The sequence below is a fragment of the Mus musculus genome, chromosome 15 (genome assembly GCF_000001635.26).
Source record: "Mus musculus strain C57BL/6J chromosome 15, GRCm38.p6 C57BL/6J".
In the NCBI taxonomy this organism is placed as follows: domain Eukaryota; kingdom Metazoa; phylum Chordata; class Mammalia; order Rodentia; family Muridae; genus Mus; species Mus musculus.
Genome location: NC_000081.6, coordinates 42697708 through 42715984, shown reverse-complemented (window position 1 = coordinate 42715984; position 18277 = coordinate 42697708). Strand labels below are relative to the sequence as shown.

The 18277-nt window shown below is 37.4% G+C and overlaps 1 long non-coding RNA gene across 1 annotated transcript in view; it reads right to left on the bottom strand.

Annotated features, from left to right (window-relative positions):
* Gm41314 overlaps positions 1–11230 on the bottom strand; it is an 84611-nt gene extending 73381 nt beyond the window's left edge. The window contains exons 1-2 of the long non-coding RNA XR_875324.1: positions 10800–11230; positions 9883–9961 (exon numbers count right to left, since the gene is read on the bottom strand). This is a non-coding gene — a long non-coding RNA (predicted gene, 41314). The remainder of the gene's footprint in view (positions 1–9882; positions 9962–10799) is intronic.
* Between the last annotated feature and the right edge of the window lie 7047 nt (positions 11231–18277).

The following is an 18277-nucleotide window of genomic DNA, read 5'->3' as shown; positions in this document are numbered from 1 at the left end:
TGGGCTGGATATCTGGCATAACCCAGTGGGACGTGAAGTTCTGGGATGCTCAGGTTAGGTCAGAGGAGGACTTGGAACTTTAAATCCTGTTTGGAAACCCTCCATACCTAAGAAGCTTGCACATCCAAGAGTAAAAATCCCAACTCTATGCAGACTGCATGATTATGAGAACAACACTGGTGTTTCAGTCTCATGTAAGCAAGCTTCCAAGGCACCACACCTGGAAATGAAGCTAAGACCCTTAAGACTTGTTCAAGCTGTTGATTAGGACATGGAAACAAGAAGGACTCAGCAGAAATGGCCTAATTCCTGACCTGCAGAAGGGAAGTTTCATGAAATATCTATAGTTAAGCCTTTGAATATTGAGGAAATTCCAATAGTCGTCAGTAGACAGGAGTATGCTCAGATACATGTGCAAGAAGGTACACACTTGTGAGCACACACACACACACACACACACACACTCACACACACTAATCTGTCTGATTGTGAAACTACAAGTCAGCTAAATTTAAGAGGGGATGGTATCTACTAAAATTGGTAATTTGGGTTTTGAATATGGATGCCCCACGTTTATTAATTGAAGAGTGATGTTTCTTCGGGATGGTTCCTTGTAGCTCACACTCAGACTTTTGGCCCCCCCTTCCATTTTCTCTACTCCCCTCTTTTCTTTTCAAGTTTTGCTTTTTCTATTCAGTCTTCTCTGGAAAATGGGCATCACTGCACTTCTGACTTGTACATCTTGTAACACTTTTAACAGACACTATTCAAATAAATGATGGTCACTTTTACATAAGGGTCAAGATAAGTTTGGATATAGACATTTTAAAGAATTTAAAATTACTTATTTTTTTCACACCTTTTGAAACTTATAGGAAGGTTATTTTAATTTCACACAGCAAACAGAGTTTGTAGTTTGAAATTATATTTCAAAGTGATGGTGAGAATCAGGAATGGGATTTTCCATGCCATTCTTTCCTGCATCTTAGATTGATATATAAATGTGTTTACATACACACATGCAGACACACACAGTTAAATAGACACAGTCCAGACACAGCCCAGTGCTCCAGGTTGTTTGTAAAATGATGTCCAAAAATAATAGAATTCCAAACTATTTTCATGTGATCACTTTGAACACAAACAACAAAACACTATTATCCTGACTTTTCTCCTAGGCTGACTATACTTAAAATTGCATTTAGTTTTGACATCTCTAGCATCAAACTGCAACTTGCCTATTTTCTTGAATTTGCACTTATTTGCATTTGAATTTGACACATTTACATGCCAATCTTGGCATCCCTTCAGATAGTTCACATCTTTCAACTTGCTCCGAAACGTTTCACATTTGAGACCACAGACTTAGAATCTACTGTCCTTTTCTCAGCGAGAATTTTGAATCCGTAAATACACATCCACTTACATTGCATAAAGTAGCCATTTGAAATTTATTACGAACTTATTGTAGTTTTTATGTGCTTTACATCATAGCTTCAGTGAACTTAGTTGTAATGGACACTTTAAGTACCTTTGAGAATCATGTTTAATTGTGCAAATGGTGTTCTTCCTTCAAGAATTCTTTTTGAACGGGATAATTCAGGGGAGCTTGAAGATTAAAACACTTAAAACAATTCAATTGGTTTTTGAGGTGTAATGTGGCAACTCCCTTAGTTCCTTAGGAATCCCCTGCATACATCCAGTTGCATGTACATGGTTATTTATGTCTAAATGTTGGCCTGGTTCATTCACACTGAGAAGTTTCCTCTAACTCCCCTTAGGATAATTCAATTGTATTTGAAGAGTACACTTTGAAGGGGTGACTGTAAATGGTTTACTAGGATTAAATAGAATCTGTTTAAAAAAGAGAAACCTCTCACTTCATCAGAGCTTTGAGAAAGCAGCTGGTTTTGTTCCTGGCTTTTGCCTAATGAAGAGCAGCTTCCCCAATCTACATGTGTTGACATTCACATTTCTAAACATTTCAGATTTTAAATTTTCACTCTGATGAAACAGTGTTGCCCTTTTCAAATGTTTAAACTTATAGAAAAAATACATTTAACTTTGGCATAGCTCAAGACCCAGTGGCTGCTGAGACTGGTGTGCTGCTCAGCATGTATCTAAGAGCACTGCTAAGATGAGTAACAGTGTAAACAATCCCAAAGCTGCCTAATCTAAAGTGATATGCCCAGAGATAGGACCATGTGTGACTGCAATGGGTTGTTTCCCTTAACAATGTCTATTTATTCATAATCTAAATTTCTACAAGGATCTAAGATACATAAGTATGGAGTCTAACACATAGTGTGCATGTATGTGAATATAAATTATTTAGCAAATTGCTTCATTTTGTGAGTGTCTGCTCTAGTATATGAGAAGCTGCAAACGAAGAAGAGTTGTAGCAGAATTGACATTCTTTTAGAACCCACTGATACTTTCTGCTAGGTCTGTGTGTTTAGCAGGTGTCACAGAACAGCACGGTATACAGATGGCTATGAAGGGATATCTCAATTATAAGGCTATTTGTCATATGGAGAGTTTGTACTAGTTTCTTATAATGGAAAGACTTACCTGATACTAACATTTTAATGGTTATATTAACCACCATCTTATAGAAGTTTCTGGAATCTTACAGTTTCTAAGGAATATCCTGACCGGCTGAGATATCATTTTTTGACTTTCGACTCAGCAAAAATAATGCTTGCACTAAATCAAATTTTCAATTCTGTTTTAATATTAGTTTTAATAAAAATCATATTTGATATCTTAGGAGATACATTACTAATCACTCTTTGTATTTGTCTCTGCCACCCTATCATATTTGTGGTAAGTGTTTAAAACAAGAGACTTTTACAAATCAATAATTATAAAAACGTAATGGTGAAATGTCATACATTTGTGAGGAGAGGTTCTTTACCAAGTAAGATAGTTTAATCAAGCAGGATGTGAGGACATAAAAAAAATGAGCAAAAAGTGGAGCCTTGGACTCAAAACCCATTTCACTCATAAAATCTGGTGATGGCAGTCTATAATTACATTTTATGAAAATGTCAAAACAAAGCCTGTACACAGCAGGTTTTATATTATAGAATTTAGTGAAAGTGCCATGTTGAGAGGAATTTTCTCCCCTATTAAAGAGCACTTAATTACAATGAGGATTAACGTTACAAGAAGAATGACTTAAGCCTAATTGATTAAACCTACTCTCTTTTAATAGGACTCCCACAGTACATTTCTGTCTCTCTTAGTTTGAGGAACTTTGAGTATTGGCGTATGTGGTTTTAAAATCCAGCATGTCTAACTAAGAATACAGTCTTTGCCTTCCTTGCGAGTCACTGGGTAAGACAGTAGTAACCTTCCAGGGGTTTACACTGTCGCCACGGAATCTTTTCCAGTAACCAGATACCAAGATTTGGACTCGAAAGGAGATTTATTCTAACATGTGGGAATTTGTGTTCAAATCTGTCGTCAGTTCTCTTACTGGTGTTGCATTTGCTTCTGTGTCCTCTTGTGAACCGAAGTTGCTTGCTTTCCATGGGAAGGAATGTTCAGGCGTGTCTTCTAAACATGTCTGTTTTTTATAACCAAAGAGATTCAGGAGCAAAAGAGGATAAGACTCCATCATAACTAGGAAATCCTCCATCTCCTTCTGCAAGCTTGTCTTCATTACCTTGTCTTATTCTAATTTCAAAATTAGCCTCTATTTTCCCAGCTCAGAACTTGAGCTTGTTTGACCATAAGGGCTCTGGCCAGGTCTGTGTCTAGGTGCAATCTTTGCCTCTCTGCCATGGTTTGCATCCCATAATCCATCTGTTTGTGCGATGTTGTTGGCATGTGCAATCTATTTTTATTACTCTATAAGCCATCTTACTTTTCAGAAAATTGAGTTCATCTGTTGTCACAATACAGTCAAGAATTTTATTAACATTATTGAAATACAAATTTTTGTAAAGAGTTTTTTAGATTTATTGTATTTTAAGTTCGGGGGTGTTTTGCCTGCATGTAGGTATGTATATCAAGCATGTACCTGGCTCGCTAGAAATTCAGAAGAGCATGTCAAGTTTCCCAGCAATGGAGTTAGGGGTGATTATGAGGCACTGAGGGGATGCCGGGAACTGAACCCAGGACATCTTCTAGAACAAGTGTTCATAAACACTGAGCCTCCTCTTCAGTCTCCAAGCAAGTATTTTCCTGAACATTAAACTATAGCTTATATTTCTCTCCCAAAAGTGTTCTAAAATTCTGTCTCTTTATCCAAAGAAAATGTTACTCATTTCTTCCCTGTATACTTCCCTCACTACTACTCTTGGCCCTATATCATTTTTTGTAACTTTAAAAACAGATTTCCTAGTTTTCAGTTCACTCTATTCTGTTGATTTGACTCTCAGTAAATACATTCTCCTTGAAAATAAAACACTGAAATGCTTATCCTGTTGCTCTTTGTCTCTAGTGTAACTGTGACTTCCAAAAGCCAAATCCATCTCCCTGGAGACATAGGGAGGGCAAGTGGTTGTTATTCCTGGTAAATATCCCACAATGAATAAAAGTTAGGACAAACTTTGGGCCCAACCTCAGACCCAGTGCCCTCTAAATAGTTGGCATTCTTTTATTTAAGGGAGTCAACAGGGTCATTTGGTCAGGATACGATAGAGAGGTGAAGAAGAAAGGAAATTAAAGGAAAGGTAGTTATCTCAAATTTGTTGCAAATCTGCTGCAATACTAAATTAACTGAACCAAATTTTATAAAGAAGTGAATTTTTAGGATGTGATACAAAAAAAAATCTATCAGATATGTGAAAAATAACTTCTATGACATAATTTGATTGGCTTCACTAGCCAGCCTACAGTATATTGAGGACTGTTTACTAATAATTACTGGAATACTCTCTTAAATAGAAGTTCTAGTGTGAAATATTAGGAAATGTTCTTTATTGTTGTACTTTATATATGAAACAAATGCCTATGGGGTAGTGTGAAAGACTGGATAATAACCATCATGGGGCGGGGGGATGTGTGCTGGGAAGGTCACTCTTCTGGAAAGTGCTCTCAATGGAAGGAAGATCTCCTTAGAGCATGTGGCATCAGACATGGAGGTAAGCATTATAATCCCAGCAGTGGGAAAGTGGAGACAGGGCCACCACTGGGGCTCACCTACTAGCCAGTCTACTTGAATAGGTGAGCTACAAGTTTAGTGACTCTGTCTCAAAATGTAAGGTGGAAAGTGACTAAGGAAAATGTTGATCTCTGACCTTCACATCTATGCACACTCATCCCGTTCTCAATTATGCACACACATACATATGAAAACCATTCACATACATCAGAATGTGTTATGTTTCTATCTTAGATACAGTACTCCATGATGTTCTTATGAATTTATTTACCTAATTAACTTTCCTTAGGGCTGAGGATATGGATCAGTGGTTAATATTTCATTCTATAATTATTATAGTTATTATTGTTGATGTTGTTGTTGTTATTTCATATATTACATCAGAACTCAGTTGCCTTTCTTTCCCCTCCTCCCAGTCTTACCCCTTCCACCTCCCCTCTTTCCTATATCCACTCTTCCTTAGTTTCCCTTCAGAAAAGAGTCTCCCAGGGATATCAACTGAACACAGCAGAACAAGTTACAGTAAGACTAGATACAAAACCTTTTATCAGGGCTGGATGAGGCAACCCAGTAGGAGGAAATAGTTTCCAAGAGCAGCAGAAAGAGTCAGAGACATGTCCCACTCACACTGTTAAGAATCCCACAGTAATGCTCAGCTACACAACCATAACATGTATGCCGACAACCTAGGTCAAACTCATACAGGGTCGCCAATTGTTGCTTCCATCTCTGTGAACCCCTAAGGGCCCTGGTTAGTTGATTCTGTGGATATATTCTTGTTATGTCCTTGACCTCTCTAGCTCTAGCCTTGCAGAGAACCAGAGATCAGTTTACAGAACCTATATCAGGTATCTTACAACTACCCATAATTCCAGATGATATGACTCACTCTTCAGACCTCTGAACACCCGCACACATGTTCCAATAGCATATGTATGTGTCCATGCTGGTATGTGTGTGTGTACACTCTCACAAATAAACAAACACAAATAAATTAACTATAAACAAATAAATTCATTAGCCTCTATAAGCCATTCCTGCATGCCAATCAGAGTAGTTATCAATATATTGCTGCCACAGCCATTTAGGAGATAATAGTTCAAAATCAAACAAAAAAGGAAGGCATCAGAATAATTGTAATTGTTGTTAATTAAGGAGACTGAAATATTTCTGGTGCAGGGGAGATGGCTCTGCAGTTAAATGCTTTCCATACAAATATAGGGACTAGAGTTCAAATCCTCAAAAACATCTTGAAATGCCAGGAAGACATGGCAGGCTGTCTGTATTTCTAGCATTGGAAGGCAGAAAAGTCCAGAATTAGGCTGGCTAGCAAGGCTAGTGATATTACTGATTGAGAAATCTTCTTCAGTGAATTATGTGGAAAGGGGATGGAGAAAATTCCCAACATCAACCTCAGGCTTCCATTCATGTACACACATGTTTATGTGCACCCACATATCTTTACCTAAATACATGCAAGAAAATTCATGATGATGTACATACAGGGGTGGAGGGAGAGAGGAAAGATGGACAAATGTAATGTTTCTGTGCGGAACTTGGTGATGCTTAGGTAGGAGTTTGAGAAGATCCTATATGTCCAGTAAAATTCTATGGGGAAAAAGTATCAAGCGATTAAAAAAATATCTATCAGCAAGATCATGAAAATACCTTAGAGAAAGACACAGTTGAACTTATGACTATGGCTTCAGAGCTATAGAAGAAGGTATTCGCTCTAGATGCAGTCTTGCAGAAGTTACATGATTTAATAACCAGTGGGAGAGGCAGTGAGAGAGGACACCATGGGTACCAAGAGAAGTGGGAAAAAATAGGAGATGCTGTTGAGACATGTTATTCAGGTGCCTAGGAAATTATTGTCAGTAGAATGTGATGTCTCAGTTTAGTTGTGAACTTGGCATAACTTACAACCACCACCCAGAGAAAAGAGCAGAAGTGAGGAATATCTAGTTTTTGTTGGTCCGTGGCATGTCTGTGGAGGATTGTTCTAATTAAGTTAATTGATGTGGGAAGACCCAGGCCACTGCAAGTGACACTATTCTTTAGGCAAGGGGTCCGGAATTATGGATGGGGGAAATGTAGCTAAGCACAAACAATAAACAATGATTGCATGCATATATAGTAATTGCCATCTCTTCTTTACTGTGGATATGATGTGACTACATATTTCAAATTTCTGCTGCTGTGATTTCCCGACAGTTAGAATATAACCTGAAATTATAGGATAAAACTAACCCTTCCTTCTCAAATAGCTTTTCTTAAGGCAATCAGAGGAATAGAAATGAAACTAGGGGAGAATGTGTGGCAGTGAGCTGGTTTTCAGTAACAGACAGTGAGTAGGTGATGTTAGACATGAATAACAGTTTTAAAATGTAAGAGCCCCACATTTTCCCCTAAATACTTTCCACATGTCAGTTGCTCCTTTTACTTGCTCAGATATATTTTGAGGCCCAAAGGACAGATTCGTTTTCTCGTTGTCCTCTAATGTACCTTGTAGACAATAAACCACAATCTCAAATCAACATTCCTTTGAAATCCAAGCAAGGTAGATGATGGTGACTGTATTGGACCCTCTTGAAAACATGTGGACAGCTTTTATTGCACTTGCCTGCTTAAATGTAAACTTGTCAAGATCCATTTCTCATGCGACATATGAGTATGACACCAACCATAAATACATACATGAATGAACAAACGTAATATCTATTTCCTGATTTCCAAGGTTCACCTCCTTTTTTCTAAGATTTTAGTTCTGTATCAGCCAGTGTTCAACCAGAGAAGTCAAAGGAGTAAGAAATCTGTAATATAGTGTACATGTTGAAGGGTTAACTATAGATAAATGGCTCACACAATGGTGGGTGATGGGTAGAGAGTCTTGGTAAAGCTAATTCATGAGTGATACAGGCTTGAAAAACAGCACTGGCAGTTTCGATGAGTAGGTCATAGTAAGCAGGTATCCCCATGGGAGAAAAATGCCGGTCTTCGGCCTGTTGATGCACAGGGGTATCATGCGGAAGCCCAGCCCCTAGGCCATAACCAAAACATGCAGCACTTGACGCGGTGCTGCATGGCACAGAGGTGAGACCAAGGTCAGCAATTAGCACTAGGTATAAAGTGGCTATTCACTCCTGTCATCTTCCAGATATCTCTTCTCCTGGCTTTGGAAACACTATATATATTCTAAGCCTTATATAGTAGTAATCCTGAAAGTCTAGCATGCAGAGTGCTTGAGGCAGGAGGACAACAAGTAAGAGACCTAGAGTTGTGGTTCTCTTCTCTTCATCTGTTCAGTGTCATTTCAATATATCACAGACTGTAATTTATAAACATGGCCATATTTTCTTACTGTTAGGAAACTGGAAGTCTATGGCCAAGGCTCAAGGCCTCTTATCAGTGTTGGGGGAGAGAGTGTGGAGGGAAAAGGGGAGGGAGGAAGAGAGGGCAGGAGGGAGGAGATTGATGTCTCTTTCCCTATGGATAGTCCTACTCTATTATGGAGCTTTGATTACTGCCTTAGGTACCATCTCCAAATATAACTGCATTTGGAGGTTATGGCATCTGCATGTTAACTTTTGGAAGAAAAAATATTACCAGCCCATAAGAGCTTTCTACAGTTTCATTTATATCCAAACAACAACAAAAGGCTCCCTTATCTCCATTTTCTTTGAGTGATGTCCTTGGGTAAGTCTGGAAGCAGAGCCATGCCAGAGTACCCCCAAATCCACTCCCTCACTAATACTTTCTTCCAAGTCCTTTATTTTTCCAAAGTGATTGCCTCTCCAGTGACTATCCCAATTCTCTCAGGTGTAAAACCCACAGCCTCCTGCTGGTAGCTCTCAGACTGCACCATCTCAGAGAATAGTGATAACACAGTAAAGAATCTTAGATACTGCATAGATGTTACAGATAAAAATTGTAGGTAATACATCTGGAAGCTTGTTTCCTTCTTTGTAACCATCTTTACAGGGTACCCCAAATCCCGCCTAAGTGAATTAATTGGAAAACTGGTACTGAGGATCTAAATGATCTTGAGTCTTTGCCCCTCCACTGGTTTCTCCTCCTAACCATACTAATACTCACATGTTTTTTTTACTTTCTTGAAAGAATAATTTTGACCCTTGTCCCTAGCTGGTTTTCAAACTGGCTCCCACTACAACTATTCTGTCACAGGTTCAATGGCCAGTGGTTCCCTATCTAGCAAACCTAACTACCTTCTCCTCCCTGGCACTCTGCAACACATGTCTGACCACATTCTTTGACACTCTTGTCCCAGATCACTCCCTCATCTCTTGCCAGTTTCCCTATTTTTTAATGCACCTGCTAATTATGGGTGTTCCTCAACACTCTTTCTATAGCCTACACATTCTAATCTCTGTCTTCTATGATTCCTCTGAAAGAGCTCCTTTATGAGAGCAATTAGAATCATCCTGTCCAACACTGGGCAAAACAAAGTAGTTTTAAGGTTCCAAGTTAAACAAACTGGTGAGATTAATTTTAACATTCTTTTCTTAACTCAATATGTTCTTAATATTATCATTCTAAGATTATAAACTATTTTATATCTATTTTGCATATTGTGACTTTAAAATTCCACGGGTCTCTCTACTTACAGAACACCTTCACTTTGAGCTCTTTTCCATTCTTATTAATCAATAATCTCACGAGGCTCCTAAATCTTGTCTCAGAGAATAGAGTCTTGGCATTTATGTCCCCGACATTAGCCCTTGTGTCCAGAGCTGGATAGCAGCCCTTACCTGCATCTCTCAACACCTTGCTTGTCCAAGGCATCAAAGGGGCATCAATTATCAATGGTGCCTTTCACTTTAATGAACTCTGTGAAGATTATAAAAAAGGCTTATTTTAGAACCATTGATACATTTTATGGTTGTGTTTATGTATGATGTAAAATTTATCTTGTTAAATGGGTTTGGAAACTCAGTGATAAAAGTTAAATAATAAACCAGGATGGTGTCACATGCCTACAATTACAACATTTGGGAAACTGAGACAGGAGGATAGCTGGCTCAAGCAACCTAGGAGACATGACCACACACTGTCTTAACTATAAAAAAAACATTAGTAATAATAATAACAATAAAGTATAATATTTGTAAATTTTCACACATAAATTGTACTTTACATAAGCTGATGAAAAACAAAATTTAATTTTGGACATCTCATTATAAGAAACTACATTAGAAGGACCAAATCAGATTCTGGTCTACAATAAAACATTTTAATTATGTTCTTCCTAAAGACAAAGCTAACCAAGACTTTGCTAGTCTTAAAGTGAAACTTATCTTAATTACAACTCTCTTCCAACAATTGTTAGAGCGTAGTGCCTGAATTCAGGATCACTGTGCCATATTCTTGAAGAGAAAACTTTATTAGATATGCTTTGTATATTGGAAAGATAACACATTAACAGTGTTTTGGGTTAATAGCTTATGGCTGAAGGTAGAGAAAAGTTCTAACTATATTAATGAACATTCTTGTTCTCACATCCTTTTTCAAGCTCAGCAAATAAAGAACCCTCTGCTTCAAAAGAAGGAGGTGGCTAAGCATTCACCAGGGTGGACTGGTGAGTGAAAAACAATGACAATGTTGTTAACATTAAAGAAACTTGCTATGGATATGAAGATGCCTCTGAGTCGGCTTCATATAACCATACCTTTCTGAAGCAATGGCAACATCGTAATTTGCATTCTTTCTGTTTCCTTCCAACTGATAATCCAGTTGTCTCCAAAGAAGCAATTGGCCTTGACATGTACAGACAGAGGACATGGTTACCCTGGCAACCAGCACCATGGACCACATGTGACCCTCTACAAAGAGCATCTACACCCTTTCAAAAGATAAACTAAAGCACTCAAAACACTTACACTCTGACCCAAACCCAAATAAAAGCCCTGTTTCTCAATGATGATGAAAATTACAGCTACAACTGATTTTAACTTCATCATCTGACAAAATATTGAACTGTGGGTTTGAAATTGGGCATGGTCATTTTATGTTTATTGCAACAATATGAGTAAAGTTTTTGGTTAGGTAACTAACTATATGGTACTAAACCTCTCCCAGTATTCAGAGTGTGAAGATCCAGCAGAGGGAGCCCACACATAATTGATGATTAAAAGTTGGTCTAAAATGATTTAATTGCATTTAAAGATTTTTAGTAATAAAATTTTTGTTAACTTTGGATCCTATAGATTATCCAATGAAGTATAAATTTTTAATGGTGGCTTGTTCATTTTTATTCATTTAATGTCTTTCACACATTTAAAAACATGCTTATGTATGAAGTGAACACTTTTTTTAGGTCTTTTTTGTATAACTACTTCAGGAATACTCAATGGAGCTAACTCAACTTCATTTTAGATTTCCTAAAGCTTTCAGTCCCATTTTCTCCTTTTTGAGCACCCCCATTTGACTGAACACCTAAGAAAAGTATCATGAAACAGTTTTATAACTGAGTGGAAAAAAAACAAAAACATGTACAACCCCTAGCTGCTAGCTGCTTCCATAAAAAGAACACAAGAGGTTTACTGGGCATTGTTTACATGTCAAGTAAGACGTCTTTGAAAATGACATGCCTTCTATAGGAAGCTGTGAGATCCTAGGACCTGCCTCACTCCAAGAAGACATTGAGAGTCTGCGTGTAGTTCAACAACCAAGGAATATTCGTCTTCTCATTCGTTTCTCCAGAAATATTGATTGACATGCCTTTTCATTCCATTAACTACTCCAAGCTTGAAGAATATAAGTGTGCTAAAGCGACTATCATGTATTCGGTTGCTACGTACTAGAGGCTGTGCTACACTTTCTTTCATAAACCTCATACCATCTAGTTAGGAGAAGAAAGACTGCCTTTCTCAGAATGTAAATAAGTAAATAATACATGACAGACCTGGAATTTGTATATAAATGTGAGACCCTAAAGTACAAGCTGATAATAATTGTGAAGTACATATTTCCAAAAAGTATTCCTGTAAGTCATGGTTGCTTTTGGTGAACCCACAAGTTCTTATCCTCAGCAGAAACACTTGTAGAGAGGATCGGCACACAGGTAATATTTGAAGGTGTTCAATGAAGCAGTTCCCATGCTAGATGATGTGGCGTTGATCTTTTCAATAGAGCAACAAGTATGTGCTGTCCTTTGACAATAAAGACTGACCCGAAAGATTTCATAATAATCTATCCCCTAGCACTGTCATGAGCCTAGGATTTAAAGTCATATAGTTCTGATTGTAAAACCTTCATTGTTAATTTGCATCTATTTTGTATAATCATCCCACCTGGTCAGTTCCCTTGAAATAAAATTTTGTTTGTGTTTATTCGTACTTTGTTCCCCAGCTGAAAAATAGTCTTCTAAACCTCAACTCAAACACTCATTCACAGTACACTTTTTCCATGTATATACTCACACTAATTTTTAAATAAAAATTGGTTTTACATTCTTCAGATAATTAAAAGGTAATTATTAGCTGAGGGGTAAAAAAGAATCATACTGCCTACAAAGTGGAATGCATTGGGATCCATTTCTATTTAAGAACCTTATTTTGTGAATGAGAAAGCTGAGGTTAGGAGTGATTGTTTTCTTAATGTTCACTTATGAGAACCGAGAATATGAAAACATATATATGTACGTATACATAATTATGTATATATAATTAAATATATTTAGAAATATATATTATATTCTCTCTATTTAATATAAATATATAATACATAACACACTAAATTTAAATAATACATGTAATTATATATGTGTTTGTATCTATAATTCAGCACATTCTGTGTCCCATACATGCACATACAGAGTTGTATGTTTTCTAAGTGAATCATAAGCCTTTGTATATGCTGTCCCAGAGATCAAGTTCCTAAGTGAGCGAATGACCAGAAGCAGAGTCCCAAGGAGATCCTGTCTCTTGACTTCTACAGACACTGAACATTGTAGCACGTGCTTGAGCAAAGGTTTCTCGTTGCAGAGACACATTGGTTCCAAAGGTGCTGTTTTCAGAGCTGCCTCTAATCCTCCTGTTCTCTTCAGCTGTCCATCATATGATCTCAGTCGTCACAAGGCTCATAAAGAACTCTGGTAGCCTTAACTTCATTACTGTTCCAGTATGTATGCCCTGTGTTTTCAGAACTGACCTGTGGCAGAGATAAATAAGCCAATACAAATTAACTATTATATCCTAAATGTCACTTAAAGACATTTAAATGGACATTTCATCTTGACAGGATGCATGCAAGCTATCCAAGAAAATAGCATCTGTCCCCAAACTATCTAAGAGCACACAAAAACACAAAACTTAAAAACTTTTTTCCAAAACGTAACAAAACCATTTCTCACCACTGTGTAGTTTTTCTTGTTTATTGCTTTACATTTGTCCGTCTTTGACAATTGTAGACTTTCAATAGCTGAATGAATAAAACCCAGCACACACTACAGAGTGGTTCTTATGTGCCAAGCAGGGGAATGAGAATGTCGAAATACATTAGCACATTGAAACCACATTATAGTTCTGTGAGGTAGACTTGTGGAAAGAGAGAGCACTGTAACATGGCCAAGGTCACTCAGTGAGTGACAGAGGTAGGCTCTGGTGTAAGATTTGTGTTTCTCAAGGTCGGCACTTTAATCACCAGGCAGATTTTCATTGGAGTGCTTCCATCTGAAGCCTAAACAGTTGGTCAACTCCCTGGTTCTATTCATACAATCTCTATTTTTCTTAAATGGCAATAATTATAGCATGATCATATTGTTGCTACAACCTTTCCTGGCTTATGTAAGCATTTTGTTTGGTTTGCTAAAAATGCTCCTTTAAAAAACATCAGGACCACGTTTAAATATAATTCAGATCACTGGTTGACCCAGCTCCAAAATTCCTGTGAAAATATTGTTTCCAACGGGGAAAAAGATACATTAAAGATATGAATTGGTACACAATATCCCAGCCCTTGCCATGAAGCCCAGAATGAAAGTTTTTGTGCATAAATGGAGTTTGGCTCAAGACATGTTATAGCAACTCAGACTTGGGGACATCTAGAATGATTCCTCTCCACTGATAAGTATGTTAAACAAAACTTATAAACCCCAGTATAGGATTTGTTAAACAAAACTTATAAACCCCAGTATAGGATTTGTACTTTAACTCTAAGTTTATGGAAAGGTAAATAGGTCAAAGACCTGGTAAATATGGTCAAAATGTTGGAATACTATGTAGATTTTGTTTTGTTATGTTTTCCTGTTAATTACAAAGGGGACTTCTTTCTCTTGCCAATGAGTGGCCATTAGGTTGGGAATAGTCTATAACCCAGGAAACCATCCTAATAACTTAGCTAGGAGGAAATTGTCCAAGTGTTCTTGATTATGGATTATGGATTATGATGAGATGATGTGTCTAAGCAGGAGTTGAAGTTACAGAACAAAAAGGAATTTGCATGAAGTCCAAGAATTATCTTTTTAAGTATATTCAAGATCAACCATAGTTTTCTGCACCAATCAAATTCCTACAAACTGAGCTGACCAAAGTCTTCTGAAGGAATTTTTGACACATTGGATTTAGAAAAGTATAGATGAGCATTTTTGGAGATCTTATGAGTTATACAATTAGACAAATCAATACTTTTCCTTTTGTGGTCCTTCCATTATGCCAAGTGACGTATCAGCCATGTAGTTTTAATCGTTAGTTCTTTATTGACATGGAATCCAATTAGAGATGATGTTTGTCCCTCTTGAGCCACTCTTTTATGAGTGACCTCTTTTTAAGTGTCTTATTTAGCCCAGTTTACTACTATGAAAATAGCCTGAACAAAATGTGATTATTTTTCAAGAGACAGTCTAGAGATAGAATCTAGGAACAACTAGATTCAGCCACTTCTTTAATCACAGACTCTCTTGCTTGGAAGGTACCTCAAGGGTCATGCAGTGCAACTACATTAACTATAGTTTGTCATTAACTACCATCAGTTAATATTCATCAAATACTAACATCACCATATGCTCAAAAGTTGTCTGATTCAAAAACCTATCATTTTTATTTGATTTAATTAGCCTTTGTTACCTAAAAATCATTGAAGTGATCCCTGCCTGACACTGTTCATTTTCACAGTATGGGTCCAGGAGAGAGCAGGACTGGGGGTTATGATACAATGCACAGTGGCAATGGTATCAGTAATGCTTGGGAACAGAACGTAGGAGTTCTAAGGACTCTGGATCAAACTGTGGCTTTGCTGTTTGCCAATTCTGACTTCACATGAAGAATCAGTGTGTCTAAGTGTTGGCATCTTAATATAGAACAGCAACATACACATGTTATGAATTTTTCTATAAAGGGAATGATCTGAGACACATATATGGCTTAGCATGGCATGTCAAATAGAGTGTACACAAGTAGCCATTGTTTATAGCATTGCTGTATTTATTATTATACTGTGATAGTCTTTGGGAATTGCAGAGAACCAGCACATAGTGGGTCCTCAGCATGCATTAGTTGAGTAAGTAAAAGAGTAAATAATTATTCAGCTCAAGCTTTTATTGTACATGATATCTATAGGCACAATATCTACCCATAAGTAAGTTGACTATTTCACACTTAGTTAATGATTGCTGCTTGCTCTTGGGAACTTATCTTCTGAATATAAGTGAGTTGACAGTTAACAGAAACATGTGGCATAAAGTAATTTTACCCAGAATACAAGCTGTCGTGCTTTATAAGCAGCTGAACAGTAGGATTGGCTCAGATCTGCTTCATAGCCCAAACAGGTTTGATAAGTTGAAAGCAAATGAAATGAAGAGCAGCTGTGGATTAAATAAAATCTGGCAAAGACAGGTTCAGTATCCTAACACTAATTTTAAGGTCTGGTCAGATTCCAGGACCTAACATGGTGTGCTAATTTTTACAGAAGAACGTTGCTGTGGTGAATATTTTGCTTCTTTTTCTTCCTCATTCTTAGGAGAGAATACGTGTTTGAAAATCTGATATGATATTTGAAATACGCAAATGCAAATGAGAAAGAAAAAGGGCACAAAAACCCAGTAACAACATTAACAAGTAAGCAGACTTTATTTATACAGGATGGGAAATACATAGTACTCCTTATTAAAAAATTTCCAAATATATTTTTGAAATATTGAAGAATTATGACATTTTACACATTTCAAAAGACTTTACAGTTTACCTGGTAAGTTTACTTGACTAGGTACTCATTTTGTACTACCAAGGAAGGGTGCTTAAATGAGAGATGTAAGTTGGCTTTAGTTAAAAGGCAGTGCCTGCTATGAGGACATTATGAGAAAAAACATAGCCAGATTAGATTGTCAGAGTTTCCTTGAGGATATGAAACTTAAGATGTATTTTGAAAATGAGTAGTCCAGGAGAGGTGGAAGTAGGGGCGGGGCTAGAATAGGGCACTTCAGGTGAAAACAGCAGCATGCCAATGGTAAATGAGAAGACACATGCTGTCTGTGAGGAACTGTAAGTCAACCAGGATTCCCAGAATGCAAAAGGAAGGTGAGGAGGAAGGAAAGTACTGAAGGAGCAGTAGACTGGATCGGTCTGCACTTTCCTGCCCTAGAATGAGCAGATTGCCAGAGGCCCACATTTTCAAATTTTGTTCCACTAGTTGTTAATGGCTGTCAGCTGAAAAGTAAGAATCATTAGTTAAATGTATATAAAACATGCTTGATTATTCAAATGTCTCAGGCAGTTTGAGCTTACTTAATAAAATGATGAAGGAAGAGTGTCTCATAAACAATAGAAACTTGCTTCTCACCATTGTGTAGGTTGAGATCTGACGTCAAGGGCTCAGGGTGATTTGGTTTGGTGGGGGCTCTCCTCTGCGCTATAGACAGTAGACTTCTTGATATATACTACCATAGTAGAAAGAGTTTCTATCTCTGCCTGTCTCTTCTCTGTTTCTCTCTGTCTCTCTGTGTCTCGCTGTTTCTTTTTTTCTTTGTTTCTATCTTTCTTTTTTCCATCTGTCTGTCTGTCTTTTTCTTTCTCTTTCTCTCCATCTCTCTTTCTCTGCAGATTGAGTTTAGGGCATCAAATAGACAGAGGAAGCATTCCATTCCTATGATATATCCGCAGCCTTAATTTTAGTTTTTATGCTGTGTTGTCCACTTTAGATTTGAATACAATCTGTAGCCCAGGCTACAGATATGTTATGATTTCTCTCAGCATTACAAATAGCTGGGATTACAATCTTACACTTCCAGATTAGCTCTCTTTCACTGGCATTAATATCATTCATGTGGATTCCATCCCCAGAACATAAAAACAAAGTCCCCGTCTTCAAATGCCATCCAACTGGGATTAAACTTTAAATATATGAATTTGAGGATGGCACAATCGTCTAGTCTAATGCAAGACCATTAAACAGATTTCTTTACTTCATGGCTTTTGGGAACCTGTATTATGTCTCAGATCTTTATGGTTGTGTAAGCAGAGAATGCAACATGAATACTTTTGTAAATGAATTTGAACACAGATGATGATGACACAGACCATCTTGAATGACACATTTTGTGAGCTACACTTGAGAAACTATATATAGAGACATCAGAGAATCTTTGAGTACACTAAAGTATGTATAGAATATCGTCCATTCAGGATAAAGAAAGAATGTTAGGGAAAAAAAAAGTTAGACGGACACAAGAATTAATATCTCATTGCAATAGCCCTGGGGTGGCCTGAAGGGAGATGGGTAGATCTGACCTTCATTAACAGATGACAGTGATGAAGAGGAGGCAAGTGATTGAGAAACACTCCAGAACTGTAGGAAACCCAAATCTGATAAATTTCCCTCTCTTGTTTAATTAGGAGGTGAAAATCAGCAAGAGCAGATGATTGATTGGACGCGGAGGCCGAGAAGATAAATGACTCTCTGATGACTCGGGAAAGTGAGTTGTAAGTGGAGCTTCTTGTTGAGATCCAGAACACCGAGGGACATTTGTAACAAAGCTGTCACGAAGAGTTTGACACTTAACAATGTGTAGGGGACATAAAAGTGTAATACTTAAGTGACTCAGGTGTGAGAGAAACACACTTCCTGCAGTGCAATCTCTCTGAGTGGGTAAGGATACTCATTTGGAACAACATACACAGCTTTATCAGAAGGCATGTGCTGGGGATGGGGGTG